This window comes from Rutidosis leptorrhynchoides, chromosome 9 (genome assembly GCF_046630445.1).
Source record: "Rutidosis leptorrhynchoides isolate AG116_Rl617_1_P2 chromosome 9, CSIRO_AGI_Rlap_v1, whole genome shotgun sequence".
Lineage (NCBI taxonomy): Eukaryota > Viridiplantae > Streptophyta > Magnoliopsida > Asterales > Asteraceae > Rutidosis > Rutidosis leptorrhynchoides.
This window is the reverse complement of record NC_092341.1, coordinates 116,911,750-116,925,148: the sequence shown is the minus strand read 5'-3', so window position 1 is coordinate 116,925,148 and position 13,399 is coordinate 116,911,750.

The window sequence follows — 13,399 nt, the reverse complement described above, 5'->3', positions numbered from 1 at the left end:
TTATATGTATATAACTCATTGTTAATATACTTATGGAGATACTTACTTATCATAATCTCATGTTAACCATATGTATATCCATATATATATCGTCATGTCGTTTTTACAAGTTTTAACGTTCGTGAATCGCCGGTCAACTTGGGTGGTCAATTGTCTATATGAAACATATTTCAATTAATCAAGTCTTAACAAGTTTGATTGCTTAACATGTTGGAAACATTTAATCATGTAAATATTATAACAACCCTCACTTTTCGACTTCCGATTTTACTAAAATACCTAGAGTTGTTATATACGAATAAATTTAACGTTGACCGAATAAACGTACGCTTAAAATAAATAATATAATTATAAATATTATAAATAAGATTATGATATATAATATAACATAATTACATCAATGAATATATATATAATATTACTTTTGTTATTTAGTTAATAGAATATATAATTAACTAAATAATACATAATATTATAACATTTATAAAACTAGTAAAAACTATAAATTAATAATCATAAATTTTAATTTTTATAAAAACTAAATATAATAATAATTTTTATATAAAATTCGTATTTAATAATTAAACAAATATAGAAATAAAATGTTAAATGTTCTTAGAAATATATTAAACAAATTTTTTTTTAGAATTTTATACAAAAAAAAATCAAAACTATATCTACTTAATAAATAAATACAAAAATACAAACTACTTTTTCTTTTAAGATTTACTTTTAATAAAAATACAAACTACTTTTATTTTAAGATTTACTTTTAATAAAAATACAAACTACTTTTTCTTATTTTAACTTTTATGATTTTACTTTTAATAAAAATACAAACTACTTTTTCTTATTTTAACTTTTAAGATTTACTTTTAATAAAAATACAAAATACTTTTTCTTATTTTAACTTTTAAGATTTTACTTTTAATAAAAATACAAACTACTTTTTCTTATTTTAACTTTTAAGATTTTACTTTTAATAAAAATACAAACTACTTTTTTTTATTTTAACTTTTAAAATTTACTTTTAATAAAAATACAAAATACTTTTTCTTATTTTAACTTTTAAGATTTTACTTTTAATAAAAATACAAACTGCTTTTTCTTATTTTAACTTTTAAGATTTTACTTTTAATAAAAATACAAACTACTTTTTCTTATTTTAACTTTTAAGATTTACTTTTAATAAAAATACAAAATACCTTTTCTTATTTTAACTTTTAAGATTTTACTTTTAATAAAAATACAAACTACTTTTTCTTATTTTAACTTTTATGATTTTACTTTTAATAAAAATACAAACTACTTTTTCTTATTTTAACTTTTAAGATTTACTTTTAATAAAAATACAAAATACTTTTTCTTATTTTAACTTTTAAGATTTTACTTTTAATAAAAATACAAACTACTTTTTCTTATTTTAACTTTTAAGATTTTACTTTTAATAAAAATACAAACTACTTTTTTTCTTATTTTAACTTTTAAAATTTACTTTTAATAAAAATACAAAATACTTTTTCTTATTTTAACTTTTAAGATTTTACTTTTAATAAAAATACAAACTACTTTTTCTTATTTTAACTTTTAAGATTTTACTTTTAATAAAAATACAAACTACTTTTTCTTATTTTAACTTTTAAGATTTACTTTTAATAAAAATACAAAATAATTTTTCTTATTTTAACTTTTAAGATTTACTTATTTTATTTTAATTTTTTTTACCTAACATTTTCAACTATAAATACCACATACATTTCTCATTTCAAACTTACACCTTAATCTCTCATTTCTCTCTTAAAGAACTACTTCTAGTTGATATCTCGGTCACTTACTTGCTTTACTTTCCTTTCTTGCGTGGAATACTTCAACTGCTATTTAAGGTGAGTTTCATTTGCTCCCTTTTTATATATATTTTTGGGCTGAGAATACATGCGCTGATTTATAAATGTTTTACGAAATAGGCACAAGTACTAAAACTAATTCTATGTGGGTTTAAACCAGAAATATACCCTTAGCTTGGTAACATTAAACTACTTGTCTATGTACGGTAGGCGCGAATCCTAAAGATAGATCTATTGGGTCTGACAAACCCCATCCTGACTATGGGATGCTTTAGTACTTCGAGGTTATTTTAAACACACCTGATCTGGTGTACTTCAGAGGGTAAAACATGAACATTAAGGCTTGTTACCGGGTGCCTACAACTTATAGAATGCTTTTATACACTTGCTAGTGTACGGATATTTATGAAACTGAAATCTTGTGGCCTATTATTATAACGGAAATGATTGATTTTGATAAACTAATGAACTCACCAACCTTTTTGGTTGACACTTTAAGCATGTTTTGTCTCAGGTGACGAATAAGATGATTGCCATGATTGCTACCTGATGAATTGAATGCTGCTACATGGAGTCTTCATTTCATTACATTTACTTTGCATTAAGACTATTATTATTATTTCAGTTTAAATTTGATGTAAAACTTTTAATGCTTTCGCTGTTTTATTAATAAATGTTTTATTCAAAACGTCTCATATAGAGTCGTTCTCGTTTATACAACTGTGATTTGATATAATTAGTCACAAATACCCTAGGCCCTAATTTGGGGGTGTGACAGATTGGTATCAGAGCAGGTTGTTGTAGAGAACCAGGATTGCATTTTATGTGTGCCTTATACAATTAGGTACCTTAGCAATGTAGGACTACAACTTTCCTTGACCATAGTACCTTTAATTGTTGCCTTTAATTGATAAATGCTACACTATACCTTAGAAACTATACTTAAATCTTAAGATTATAGCATACACGATAATGTGAAATTACTCGAACGTCAACGCTACTTAAGGCCTAGGGTGATCCTTGGTACCACTATGGGACGCTTGTGGATTTCGAATACCAAACTTAGATTTTGGTCGAGATTTCCTGGGCCAACCGGTAACAATTGATCATTCAAGTGACTCGGCGGTGGCATAGATGTTTGGGTATGGTGCACAATATCAAACCTGACTATAGTGATCATACAACACTTAGTCACTTACGCACTTAATAAGTGGTGAACTTATTAAGAACAACTCACTTAGTCATCTATCCTGGTTTTGTGTATTACATATGTATTACATGAAATATTATCCAAGATTTTTGAAACTCCTATAATTCATACTCAAACGTATATAACTCCCTGTTATATCACGTACCTATATGCCTTATGCCTTTATGCATCGGTTTGCGAACCGGGAAATGTCATTGGGTTATCACAGTATACGAATTGAAAGTCTTTAATCGAAAGATTATTAGATTACATACTTATCATTTTATAATCTCGACACGTCATACTGCCATTATTGGAGTATAGACAAATCATATCTTAGCATATCTATTCCCAATAGACCTTGTCTAACACTTTTCCTAAATTTCCTCCGTAAATTACGGAAATCTTTCTGCTATATATACGTATTCAAGGAGACGAATATATCATTCAATATTCAACACCCATTTCATATCAAACCCTATTCCAAACACATAATATGGATTTCTCACCTGATTCCTCAAGTTCTTCTAGCTCCAAAGATAGCATGACAGGAGCACACCCACCGATCAATTACCGTGATTTCTTTAGAAAATGGGGATGGGTTCGCGAAATACTCACCCTATGGAGAAATGAAGAAGGTACTCCTTATCACGAGCCAAACTTACCACCAAACGTCGGAGTACTCGATCCTCTTACTGGCGAACCTGTTCGCAATACCGTTTTCACTCTTTTCGCAAGGATTTTCTGCCTCGAAGGTCGACTCGATGTAACCAACGACAATATTCATCCTCTACTCTCGAATTCTAACCAGAAAGGGTTATTAGAAGAAGTTAGAAGACTTCGAACTAAATATCAAGAATTGACAAACCTTACAGAGGAATGGGTAGAACAAATCCATAGACTCGAGCGTAAAGTAGAAACCCTGGAGGAAATAGTGCGCGATTTGGTAGCTAGGCTCACACTTACTAACCAAGTATCACAAGCAGCACCAACAGCAGCACCAGCACCAGTACCAGCACCACCAGTACTATCAGCATCACCACCAACAGCATCAGCTTCACCAACAACAACATCAGCATCCCACGTCTCAACATCATAATCGGTACCTCAAACATCGACATCATACGCCCATAGATACTAAGGAATATTAGTAATAATGAGTTAAGATGTATTGACTCATTCTTCCTGAAGAATTATATATGTATACTTTATATATATATGGTTTGGAACAATAATAAATCTTTTCGTGCTAAACTATTACGTGTGAATCTTAACTAGTATGTACTACTTAGTTAATTCATATCACTAATACGCTATGATGTACATCCTTCGTTAATGACTTAACAATCATTAATCACTGCTTCAGTACAATAAACTCCATTTCATAATAAACTAAGTGTATTATTCAAATGCATGTGTGATTTTACACTCCTATTTTCGATGTACTCGAAAATTTCTCGAAAACATCATTTGTGCCTTATGAATTTCACAAGAAATCCACGAGCATCAACATCATATACTGAGGTATATTAATCACAATGAACGATGAAGTATTGATTCATAACTTCATTAAAGAAATATTCCGCGACGATTATGTAATCTCTAAAGTTTTGGAGATTATTTATTCTCGTTTCAACCGTAAATCAAATGAGTTTAATATTATATTAACTTATTAAATCCATAATTACATCTGAAGAAAATATATATGTATGTATATTTTCATAAAGATTGTATTTAAAAATTCTTTTGTACAAACTGTTAATTGTGAAAATATTTTAACGGGTAGGTAATACCCAAGAAATATCTAACATTCACATTAATATATTACATTGTACATTCTTCAAAATCCTTGAAAACATATCGGATTGATAATCAATGATTCAGATCAGTTAACCTTGAGAATGCTGATGAAGCAGCAAAAGCTGTAGATGGCCTTAATGATCAGAAGCTTGATAATAAAGAATTGTGTGTTGGAAAAGCTCAAAAGAAAATCTGGTATTGAAAGATGGATTGAGCAAAACATGAAGGAGACCAAGGACAAATCCCAAGGACTAAACCTATAACCAAAGAATCTAGATGATTCGATTTCTGAAGGAAATCACAGAAGATCTTTTTACGCATTCTAAATCCTTACAGAAGAATTTCTTCATTATCCATCGATTTTAGAAATTCTAAAATATCATCGTATCTTTCGTTATAAATATCCTCGATATTTCTAAAGATATCTTCATAACGATTCTTGTCCGCAATTAATTATCTCTTTGCAATATCTTTATTACATCATAAAGGAAAACTGTTTAAGTTTCTATATTCCGTAAAATTTAAATTCAAATTTTGAATGATTTGAAGTAGTGTTGAGAATTGAAGCATGAGTTAGTATAATATAATGACGTCAGGCCAACGTGATTATATTACAGTAAGTCATGCTAAATTTTTAATGGAAGATGATGATTCATAGACTTTATAATCATCATTTGCCATGTTACACGACTCTTACATTCTACTTAATCTCTGAACATATCAAGAAAATATATTTTTGATAGTTCTATCCTCAGTAATTCTGGTAATTTACCAAATCAAATCGTGATATTATGGTTAGAACAGTAGGTCCATTCGAAACTTCATACCTACAAATTCTGGACTATTACTCGCTTTACTTAGAGTCGAGAGGAGAATAAAAAGGCAAAGAGCTCCGACATATAAGGGAAAATATGTAGCCCGATAACGATACCGAAATTACAAACTGTGTATATCAATACGTATTGCAACGTAAAGACATGGGAGAATTAAAAACACTATAACCTCAAGGTAATAGTAGAAGAAAACAAATTCCTCTAGTGGTAAATGAAAAAGAAGAATGACTGAAATGATAGTCAGAAAAATATCCAGGATAAGAACTGGATGGAGCATTCTCACAATCTTTAGAAGTATGAATTGAGGAAGATAGTATAGAAGTGGTGAAGATAATGAAATGGAAGAAGCTAATTTATAGCAAAATTCCAAACACAGCAATTGAAGCAATTCACCTCATTTAATCAAAGAAAATTTCAAATTCCTTAATTACCGGAGAATCAAATCTTATGGATTACGAAGATTTCCTTTAATCCCTTGAATTCCGGAAATCAATCGTGACTACGTCAAAAGTTAAGGCGAACATTTAATTTCTCATTCACTCTTTTACAATAGCTTCGTTTATACGCTTCCTATAATCAAATCGTTTTATCCATATTATTCAGTAGTGATAAAACTTTATTTTTTCAACTTATATTCATCATTACAATATTCTTGTTGTAAACAATGATGATCTCTATCAAACTTCATGACTATAATTTTCATGAACTACTCTCTGTTTTGTCTACCCTAATATTGTGACATAAACACTCAGAGTTTTAAATAAGCTCAATACTATTCATAACACATTTCATGTGTTCAGTTTACTAAAATGCTCGTATAACACCATCATCCCTTTTGAGGATAACCTAGTCAAATGACACTCTTATTAATCCTTTAGATAACCTCCGCATTAATGATAAAATGCACTTTATAGAAGAACCTGTAAGAAATTAGGGTTCGTATTATTTAAATGCATGAAACAGAACAATATTCTATCCGTTTGAATTCACGAAAGGCCCCGAACCTACCTGGGAACGTGAAGACCAGATAAAATGTAAATATCCTCGTTTAGGTACGAACAACGCTGATTGATGGCAAAAACTAAATTTCGGGACGAAATTTCTTTTAACGGGTAGGTACTATAACAACCCTCACTTTTCGACTTCCGATTTTACTAAAATACCTAGAGTTGTTATATACGAATAAATTTAACGTTGACCGAATAAACGTACGCTTAAAATAAATAATATAATTATAAATATTATAAATAAGATTATGATATATAATATAACATAATTACATCAATGAATATATATATAATATTACTTTTGTTATTTAGTTAATAGAATATAGAATATATAATTAACTAAATAATACATAATATTATAACATTTATAAAACTAATAAAAACTATAAATTAATAATCATAAATTTTAATTTTTATAAAAACTAAATATAATAATAATTTTTATATAAAATTCGTATTTAATAATTAAACAAATATAGAAATAAAATGTTAAATGTTCTTAGAAATATATTAAACAAATTTTTTTTTAGAATTTTATACAAAAAAAAAATCAAAACTATATCTACTTAATAAATAAATACAAAAATACAAACTACTTTTTCTTTTAAGATTTACTTTTAATAAAAATACAAACTACTTTTATTTTAAGATTTACTTTTAATAAAAATACAAACTACTTTTTCTTATTTTAACTTTTATGATTTTACTTTTAATAAAAATACAAACTACTTTTTCTTATTTTAACTTTTAAGATTTACTTTTAATAAAAATACAAAATACTTTTTCTTATTTTAACTTTTAAGATTTTACTTTTAATAAAAATACAAACTACTTTTTCTTATTTTAACTTTTAAGATTTTACTTTTAATAAAAATACAAACTACTTTTTTTTATTTTAACTTTTAAAATTTACTTTTAATAAAAATACAAAATACTTTTTCTTATTTTAACTTTTAAGATTTTACTTTTAATAAAAATACAAACTGCTTTTTCTTATTTTAACTTTTAAGATTTTACTTTTAATAAAAATACAAACTACTTTTTCTTATTTTAACTTTTAAGATTTACTTTTAATAAAAATACAAAATACCTTTTCTTATTTTAACTTTTAAGATTTTACTTTTAATAAAAATACAAACTACTTTTTCTTATTTTAACTTTTATGATTTTACTTTTAATAAAAATACAAACTACTTTTTCTTATTTTAACTTTTAAGATTTACTTTTAATAAAAATACAAAATACTTTTTCTTATTTTAACTTTTAAGATTTTACTTTTAATAAAAATACAAACTACTTTTTCTTATTTTAACTTTTAAGATTTTACTTTTAATAAAAATACAAACTACTTTTTTTCTTATTTTAACTTTTAAAATTTACTTTTAATAAAAATACAAACTACTTTTTCTTATTTTAACTTTTAAGATTTTACTTTTAATAAAAATACAAACTACTTTTTCTTATTTTAACTTTTAAGATTTACTTTTAATAAAAATACAAAATAATTTTTCTTATTTTAACTTTTAAGATTTACTTATTTTATTTTAATTTTTTTTACCTAACATTTTCAACTATAAATACCACATACATTTCTCATTTCAAACTTACACCTTAATCTCTCATTTCTCTCTTAAAGAACTACTTCTAGTTGATATCTCGGTCACTTACTTGCTTTACTTTCCTTTCTTGCGTGGAATACTTCAACTGCTATTTAAGGTGAGTTTCATTTGCTCCCTTTTTATATATATTTTTGGGCTGAGAATACATGCGCTGATTTATAAATGTTTTACGAAATAGGCACAAGTACTAAAACTAATTCTATGTGGGTTTAAACCAGAAATATACCCTTAGCTTGGTAACATTAAACTACTTGTCTATGTACGGTAGGCGCGAATCCTAAAGATAGATCTATTGGGTCTGACAAACCCCATCCTGACTATGGGATGCTTTAGTACTTCGAGGTTATTTTAAACACACCTGATCTGGTGTACTTCAGAGGGTAAAACATGAACGTTAAGGCTTGTTACCGGGTGCCTACAACTTATAGAATGCTTTTATACACTTGCTAGTGTACGGATATTTATGAAACTGAAATCTTGTGGCCTATTATTATAACGGAAATGATTGATTTTGATAAACTAATGAACTCACCAACCTTTTTGGTTGACACTTTAAGCATGTTTTGTCTCAGGTGACGAATAAGATGATTGCCATGATTGCTACCTGATGAATTGAATGCTGCTACATGGAGTCTTCATTTCATTACATTTACTTTGCATTAAGACTATTATTATTATTTCAGTTTAAATTTGATGTAAAACTTTTAATGCTTTCGCTGTTTTATTAATAAATGTTTTATTCAAAACGTCTCATATAGAGTCGTTCTCGTTTATACAACTGTGATTTGATATAATTAGTCACAAATACCCTAGGCCCTAATTTGGGGGTGTGACAAATATCAATCTCAATTAATATAGATAAACATGGAAAAGTTCGGGTCACTACACATAAATCTTCCATGCGCCATTTTATTGCTTATGTGTGCTACTATATCTTGTTATGTAAAATATGCATATGTAAAATATCGGTATTGTATGGTATTGTATTATTTTGGTTTATTAATAATAAATGCATGGAATGATTATTTGTATTATTAATACTTATTATTATTATTACATAATAACGTAGTAACTCGCTATAATTTTTTATAGTGGAATATTATTAGAATTTTAGTAGTTAATTCCTTGTACTAGCTATTATGTATGAACTTAACGGGTAGGTAATACCCTAGAAATAATTATAAAATACTAATAAGAAGAAAAGGCTTTTATAATAATTGGTTCATATTATTAATATGCTACGATTAACTATTGACAACTCATTTTACCTATAATATTCTATATGATTAAATTATCTCTGTTGTATTTATTGAAGAAACATGTCTCAAATGTCGGATGCTGAGTTTGAGGAACTAGTCGAGAAACGTATGAATGAAAGAATTGCTGCAGTTGAGGCAGCAAAAGCAACAGCCGAAGCAGCAGCCAAAGCAGCAGCCGTAAACACAAACTCACGAAACTGATGCTCATACAAAACTTTTCAAGGATGTAAACCACAGACGTTTAGTGGAACCGAGGGACCAGTCGGTCTAACCCGCTGATTTGAAAAGATGGAGTCCGTTTTCAAAATCAGTAATTGTGCGAACGGAGACAAGTCAAAGTATGCTTCGTGCACGTTGCAAGACGGTGCACTTACTTGGTGGAACAATTATGCTAAAGTAGAAGAAGTAGATACAGCATATGATATCTCTTGGGAAGAACTGAAAAAGATGCTAATCGAGGAGTACTGTCCTCGAAACGAGATCAGAAAAATGGAATCTGAGTTACGTAATCTGAAGGTTATCGGCGCGAATCTCAATAACTATGAAAAGCGTTTCATGGAACTAGCCTTGTTGTGTCCCGAATTGGTGCCAAACGAGAAACGAAAGATAGAAATGTATATTGACGATTTATCGATCAATATCAAAGGAAATGTTACATCGTCCAAACCGAATACGATGTAGGAAGCCATGACAATGGCACACCAACTCATGGATCAGATCACAGAGAGTTCGATTAAGGCACCAATTACCGAAGTCAAGATAACTGAAGGAAAGAGGAAATGGGATGACTATAAGAAAAAAAGTACTCACCTGAAGAAACAAGAAACTTTTAAAGGTAAACAAGATGGGGCAACTGCAAGTCCAAACTATAAGGGACCCCATCCGTTCTGCAAAAGATGTTACACACATCATGCAGGTTATTGCCAAGTGGTCTGTGATAAGTGCAACAAGAAAGGACATGTGGCGAAAGATTGTTATGCCACCGTTTCTGAAGTAAAGACAAAACCGACCGATATCAAGAAATGTTTTGGATGCGGGAAGTCTGGTCACTTCATAAATCAATGCCCTGATAAGGAGAAGAACAAAGAACCCGCACGTGGGAGGGCATTTAATGTTAGTACCAGTGAAGCACGTGAGGATCCTAATCTTGTCACAGGTACGTTTACCGTTAATAATCAACTAGCTTCTATTATGTTTGATACGGGTGCTGATAGAAGTTATATGTATAAAGACTTTAGTTCTAAACTAAAATGTGCATCATTACCTCTAGACGATAAATATACTATTGAATTAGCCGATAAAATTTGATACCCTTAGAATTAGGAAGTTTTGACGTAATCGTTGGCATGGACTTGATTTCCAAAACAAGAGCGGAAGTTGTTTGCGCTGAAAAAGCAATCCGCATCCCTCGTAAGGATGAAACGTCATTAATGATTTATGGGGAGAAGGGCAACTCAAAGGTGAACTTTATCAGCTGTATGAAGGCCCAGAAACTTATAAGAAAAGGTTGTTATGCTATTCTGGCACACGTAAATAAGATCGATACTGAAGAAAGAAGCATTGATGACATGCTGGTTGTAAGAATTACCGGGGCTACCTCCACACAGATGTGTAGAATTCCAAATTGATCTCATACCAAGAGCCGCACCTGTAGCCCGATCCCCATATAGACTTGCACCTTCAGAAATGCAAGAATTACAAGACTAGTTGCAAGAATTATCAGACCATGGATTTATTCGTCCCAGTTTTTCACCTTGGGGTGCTCCTATTCTGTTCGTCAAGAAGAAGGATGGATCTATGAGAATGTGCATAGATTACCGAGAATTAAACAAATTAACGATCAAGAATCGGTACCCATTACCGAGGATGGATGATTTGTTTGATCAATTGCAAGGATCAAGTGTTTATTCCAAGATTGATCTACGCTCCGGATATCATCAGCTGAGAGTGAAGGAAGAAGATGTTTCTAAAACCGCGTTCAGAACCCGTTACGGTCACTATGAATTTTTAGTCATGCCTTTTGGATTGACTAATGCTCCAGCAGTATTTATGGATCTAATGAATCGCATCTGTAGACCGTATTTAGACAAATTTGTCATTGTTTTTATCGACGACATATTGATTTACTCGAAGAACAAGGAAGAACATGAGCAACACTTAAGACTGGTACTAGAGATACTCAAGAAAGAAGAATTGTACGCAAAATTTTTGAAGTGTGATTTCTGGTTACAAGAAGTACAATTTTTGGGCCATGTTGTCAGTAAACATGGAATTAAAGTTGACCCTGCCAAGATCGAAGCCATTAGTAAATGGGAAACACCGAAGACTCCAACACAAATCCGCCAATTCTTAGGTCTTGCTGGTTACTACCGAAGATTCATTCAAGATTTCTCTAGAATCGCCAAACCCTTAACTGCATTGACTCAAAAGGGAAAGAAGTATGATTGGTCCACGGAACAGGAATCCTCATTCCAGTTATTAAAGAAGAAGTTAACGTCTGCACCCATTTTGTCATTACCAGAAGGAAATGATGATTTCGTGATCTATTGTGATGCTTCACGCCAAGGTTTAGGATGTGTATTAATGCAACGCACAAAAGTTATCGCATATGCCTCACGATAACTAAAAATTCATGAAAAGAACTATACGACGCACGATTGAGAACTTGGAGCAGTAGTTTTTGCACTCAAAATATGGAGACACTATCTATATGGCACCAAGTGTACAGTGTACACTGACCATAAGAGTCTTCAGCATATTTTTGCTCAAAAACAACTCAATATGAGACAACGTCGCTGGATAGAGTTGTTAAACGATTACGATTGTGAAATCCGTTACCACCTCGGAAAGGCTAATGTTGTAGCTGATGCCCTAAGTCGGAAAGAAAGAGTAAAACCTCTTAGGGTCCGAGCTTTGAATATTATAATTCGTACTGATCTCACAAAGCAAATTCAAGCAGCACAGTTAGAGGCTTTAAAAGAAGAAAATGAAAAAGGCGAAATGAGCAGAGGGTTAGAAAAACAGCTTGAAGTAAAAGCCGATGGAACCCTGTATTTTGCTGGTAGGATATGAGTACCAAGACATGGTAACCTAAGGCAACTGGTACTAGATGAAGCACACAAAACGAGGTACTCAATTCACCTAGGAAATGGGAAAATGTACCACGATCTCAAGAAGTTCTATTGGTGGCCTAATATGAAGACAGAAATTGCTACTTATGTAAGCAAATGTTTGACGTGTGCAAAGGTCAAAGCTGAGCACCAAAAGCCGTCAGGATTACTTCAACAACCAGAAATTCTGCAGTGGAAATGGGAAAGAATAACCATGAATTTCATTACGAAATTGCCAGGGACTGCAAGTAGTCATGATACTATTTGGGTGATAGTTGATCGTCTAACTAAATCAGCTCACTTTCTACCAATAAAGGAGACAGACAGTATGGAGAAATTAGCACGCCTATATTTGAAAGAAGTAGTTTCCAGGCATGGTGTACCCATCTCTATCATATCTGATCGCGACACCCGATTCACGTCACGTTTTTGGCAGTCATTATAAAAAGCATTGGGAACTCGATTAGATATGAGCACCGCTTATCACCCACAGACAGATGGTCAAAGTGAAAGAACAATACAAACATTGAAAGACATGTTACGGGCATGCGTGATTGACTTTGGAACCAGTTGGGATCGACACTTACCGTTGGCAGAATTTTCATACAATAACAGCTATCATACGAGCATCAACGCAGCGCCATTTGAAGCACTTTACGGTAGAAAGTGCAGATCTCCTATCTGTTGGAGTGAAGTAGGAGAAATACAACTTACTGGACCAGAAATTATTCATGAAAC